General features: G+C 32.0%; 1 pseudogene; it reads right to left on the reverse strand.

The window, feature by feature from the left end:
* Positions 1–5,081: 5,081 nt before the first annotated feature.
* LOC112476857 lies at positions 5,082–5,200 on the reverse strand (annotated as a pseudogene).
* Positions 5,201–5,745: the final 545 nt, after the last annotated feature.

The raw sequence follows: 5,745 nt of genomic DNA on the forward strand, positions 1-5,745 counted from the left end.
TCTAGGTGGGATCAAAAGGAAGATGAACATCACTATCTGACTAGAGTGAAGTTTTTCACAGGTATGGCTAAGAAGCAAGAGTGGGAGTGAGAATGAAAGGAGGTTATGAAGGTTGTGGAAAGAACAAGGTCTGTCAACAGAATGGTGACATGGGCAAAGAGTAATTGGGGAAATTATTCCAGCAACCTAGTGAAGTGTATACAGTGAGGATTAGAGACAGTCTTGCCTTTATGTAAACAGATGAACACTCATAGGGTCAGGTGCTGTTTCTCTATGACATTGCCTCTGAGAGTGGAGAGGAGCAAAATCACTTACCCCAGGTACTTCTACTATTTGGAGATTCTGAATAAATTCTGAAATTTGTTCAGTTTTCATCGTACAATTTTATTTATTCCACTGTATCTCCCCAGATATATGAAGCATGTCTCTTATTCTTATGAAACTCTAGGCAAATTTCTTAAATATCTATTTATTATATCTCTTACCTGTAAAATGAGTTTAGCAATAATACTAAAAGAATTTTGAAAGATAATTAATACTTCTCTCAGAAAAAAAGATACATTTTTTCTTAAAAAATATTTGATATTACTGATGTTGTAAATGATCATTATTGTAAATTTAGTATTATAATATCTAAAATGGTAACATAAATAATACAATGACTTTCTAAGAATGTATTCAATGTATGAAATTAAAATGCCTTACATACCTATGTCAGCATGAGAGCTATGCCTTAGAATAATAAATAATGCGTTATAATAAAAGTTATTTTTATTATTGTAAAATATACTTTTGAGAAACATTTTATCCATTTTCTGTCCTTTTCAGTTACATAGGGAAGACAATGTCATGCTTTTAGAGCATTCAAATAAAAAAATAAATAAACCTTGACTGTTTTCTTTGGAGAGGAGGAATTCTATCAGGTTGATTAGTTACAGACTTTTTCTATGCACTTATACCTGTATATACACAAACTGTAATATAACCACCCTAAGAGGAGATATTTCCATCTATTTATTGACTGCAACATTCTTAATTTCTAGACACATAATTGGCAGAAAAAATATGTTCAATGAATAAATGAAAACAGAAAAATAAGCATAGAGAAGTCCCAATGGCGATCAGACATGGAAAAAATTCTCTCCAGATATAGAACATCTCACTAAATGGGAAATGCTAAGTTTATATTCCAGTGAACCAGTGGGATTGAAAATATGAGGGGTAAGAAGCAGCAAATTGGGAGGGTATAGCTTCTTGGCAAAAAGAAGGCCACTTGGAAGCAAAAGACTTCCTTTGTCGATACAGTATTGAAGGAAAAAAAGGGAGTATATGATGGAAATGAAGGGGCATGAAGAATGATTAAATGGAAGTGAAATACCCAGATCCCCACCAATATCATCAATTAACCTAGTTAAAGAAAAATAGGCATACTTTATATAATCAAAACATAAGTAAAAATAATAAAAAAATAAAAAGTAAGGACTATGACTGAATACAAAATTGATAGCAATGCACATAGCTTTCAAATTGACAATAGAACCAGCACAGAAGAAAACTGAATTGAGTCAAGTAATATTTGGACACAATACTCTATTTCCTTAGCAGGATGCAATTGAGAAAAAAACTGCAAAGGGATCTTGAATCTTAATTAGTAGAATTTTTATAATTCTATTTAGAACTGAGTTCTTATGAAATAGGAGTTTTCATAAGCTTATCTATGCATGTATAGATATTGTGTATGCATACACATACATGTATATACACATATATGTACGTATGTATAAAATGTGACTATAAAACTATTTTATTGGGAATTGTTAATGATTAGATAATCAGTATGAGAAAATTAAAGAGCTAAAAGGAGTCTCAAAATGTATTATGCCCAAATCCTTTTATCTTCCCAATATAATATTGAGGCCTTGGGATTTTAAGTGACAGAACTCCAATGATCACACAGCTAGTTAGTGACTGAGTCGAGGTCTCATTTGTTGTTGTATCATCTTTCTGGATACCTCAAAATGATGATTCAAAATTTTTTAAATTGTAAGAAAAAACACCAAAAAATATTTACACAGTTAAAGCATTAGTTTTAATCTTCTCTGTGGTCATGCTGTGTTATAATTATTAATAAATTCTACCCTACATGTACCAATGGTTGTTTGCATTTTAAGATGCTGCGATAGGACACTCACTCTCCAATGAAACACATTGAAAGTTATTCTTAAGAAGAAAAGGAAAAGATTGACTATAGAAGGGAAACATCACTTTACTAAACAAATATAGTAGTTTGATACAAGTATTTTGATGAGATGCATTGGAGAACAAGTCACATTATTCTTTTTTAATAAATGCCTATTCATGGTTTTATGCACTAACTTATTTCTTTCAGAATTGTTAATTTGGTATTGTGACGAGACAAGCTGTGAGATTCAGCACATTTAAAATTAAACAACAAAAAAGGGAATGATGTACAGGATGTTCGAAACTGAGGAGCATGGGAGTTAAACACGAAACGTTGAAAAGTTTTTGCTGCACCAATTTTTGGGTATGTAGTACTTAGCTGTAAAAACTATACAACTAACTTTTGCTTTGGTTTTTAAAAGAAAGTTAAATATAACCCCATTATTTTGTTTTATTTTTAAACTTAAGTATGTTGTTGTTATTAAGTAATTTTAAAGCACTTATGATTATTAAGATAAAGTAGCTACATTGTCACAAATCACATTATGCATGGGGCCTATTTATCTAAATATAATAATTTAAATATGAGCAATAGAAAAAAAATTGTAACCCAAATCTACTTTTGGTATCTTTCATACTAAACTCTCATAGAATTTTAGTATCTTCATAGAGATAACAGAAGAAAGAAGAAAACACTGACTTTGGAAATGGATGGAGATGATTATTAATTCAGAATAGAAAGTGAAAACAAATATACTTGGTTGATGAAGCAAAGGGTGCTAATGTGAGTGTTGGGGAAATGTGCTAAGATTCTCATTTATACCAGTTTAGTTAAACTTGAAGCCCCCTCCCATGTCCCTCTATTTTTCTATCGGTGTAATTATCCACAGCTCAGTTTAGTACTTATAAATGTCTGATATTTAATTTCAGTTGGTGGTTATTGAATATTGTGCTGAAAGACTAAATACAGTCTAGCCTTTTGAACTAGATTACAAAAGCACAGAAATTGACCAAAAAATTGTCAGAAATTTCCGAAAAAAAATTGCAAAGTCAAGTACTGCAGTCATAGCATACATTTAGAAGAGAAGAGTCAAAAGTTTCTCCTTCTTACCGATGGTCCAGAATGTGGTGAAAGCTATGATTCAGATAAGGAAGCAAAGTTCAACTGAATTCCAGGAATAAGAAATTTCATTATATCTTTTTCTTTAGATCACTATCATTCCTTTACTTCAATTGATTTTCCTCTTAACTCTGTGACAGATAATATTTTTATGTTGACACTTCCTTCTATATGTTACATCTGAATGTTGGAATTTCTCCTGAGTTTTCTCTTTGTTTTCTGTCTCTCTGTAGTAATTAGTACATTTCCATGCTTTTAAATCTGTGTAAATACCAAATTTACATACTTTTACATATGGGTATCTTACAGTCACCTCACATTTAGCATTTTCAAACTTAATTTTTAATCCAACTCCCAAACTGGCTCTGCAAAATGCTCCAAAACTGACTCCACATTGCTCCAGTTAGAGCATCAAATAGCATCTTTACATATCTTCTTGATCTCACTCCTGGCTCCCTCATATCTGTTCTCCACATGCCATCCACAAATATCCATAAAAATTTACCAACAGTACCATGTCATTCTGCTGAATACAATCTCATAAAAGTTTTCCATTGGTGTCAAATAAAATCCAAGCCTGTTACTATGATTTAGAAGCTATGTTTGAGTTGGACCCTCATACCTTTCCAAAAATCTGTTGTTCTTCTCTTTCTTGATCCCACCAAATTTAAGCCCCATAGCCTCCTTTTGTTTTCTGAAACATTTTAAAACACACTGAGCACTTTCCTGATTCAGATGTTTTACCTATGCCTTTCACTCTGCCTGGAACACTTGCCAGAAGTCTTCACAATGCTGATTTGGTTATCTTTAACAGTTAAATATTGCCTGGTAGAGAAATTTCCTTTTAAATTGTGCCTATTGGATAACCATCATTAAGGTCTACCTCTGTACTTTATTCATGTGTTTATGGAACTTGTTGCAATTTATTTTCTGCCTTCCTGACTGTAAGCTTCCTGAGAATATGGACAAGAACTGGGGACTCCCTAGCATAATTCCAGTGCTTAGCATAAATCCTGACACATTGGAAGAACTTGTCATTAAAATGTGTTAATTTTGTTGCACATTATCTATCTCACCATGTCTAATAATAGTTTAATTTTTTAAAGAAAATATGTTTGTTCTATTAGATACAGTCTTGTGGGACTGTTATTTAGATGATCTTTATTCCTGTAACCAATAGATAAACACATAGCAGACACTAATCAAATGTTTCTTTTCTGAAATTTATATCATCAGCAAAATGAAAAAAATAAATGTATTCATTTTTATTGATAACAAACTTATGAAATTGTTTAGTACTTCTTCTTTTTTAGATACTATAGTTACTCTAGTTTCACTTCATGTTCTAGTGTTTTTTTTTTCCTTCAATTCAGTGATCATATAGTGTCCTGTATTACATTCCTTTTTGATTTTAGTAACCACAGTCAGTTGATATTATTTTGTTTACAACAGATAACCCAACTGAAGTGGATTTCTGAGAAAGAAACATTTATTTTCTCACTTTAAATCAGATTCAAAGATAATGAAACTAAAGATTTGATTACTTTAGTGGCTCAGTGCTACCATCAAAGACCAAGGTATTTTCCACATTTCTTTTCCACCATATTCATACATTACTTAGTTTTCCTCACAGTTACGAGATGTCTGCAGGAGAAAAAAAAAACACACACACACAATTCCAAAGCCAAAACAAAGACCAGACCTTTTTAAGAGCAAGGAAAATTTCCTCCAAATCCCATATTAGCAAACTTATCCTCACATTTCTTTCTTTCTTTTTTTATGACTACAGCACCTGGTCTTCCTAGGTGGTCTCCCATCCAAGTACTAACTAGGCCTCACACTTCTTAACTTCCTAGATCATACAGGATCGGGCTCGTTCAGAGTGGTATGGCCGTAGACTCTTTTTCTTTTCTTTTTTTTTATACTCACATTTCATTGGCCAGTATTAGGTGACACATACTTTTCTAAGATAGTAACTTTATGAGAAGTTATATGGTTTGATTGACTTACAATAATCAAATTTCAACAGCGCTGTAGAATTCATCACACTTAAGAAAGAATGTAGAAATAACAAAGTAAACCTGTTAAAGGGCATTACTCCATGGATTTCAAAACATCTCTTTTCAAATGTTTTATATCGAAATCAAAATAATTTTTGCCTCTGTGGTTACTGGGTTAGGAGCATGGCTTTATGTTGTATGATGTTGAAACATCATGGATAAACCAGGTTATATAATTCAAGTTCTATTTATTTTTTTTACCAAATGCATGCCATTTGATGAGATATGGAATCTTTTGCTGGTTTCAGTTTTCTGATTTGGAAAATGAGTATGGCACTAGCAATTTTGTAAGTATCCTTTCGGTTATAACACTCTTAATCTAGAACTCAATCCCTGTAACGAATTACAAGGTCCATTCACAGTTTCTGTATTCATCTTCTTATT

This window comes from Pteropus alecto, unplaced genomic scaffold (genome assembly GCF_000325575.1).
Source record: "Pteropus alecto unplaced genomic scaffold, ASM32557v1 scaffold81, whole genome shotgun sequence".
NCBI classification, from domain to species: domain Eukaryota; kingdom Metazoa; phylum Chordata; class Mammalia; order Chiroptera; family Pteropodidae; genus Pteropus; species Pteropus alecto.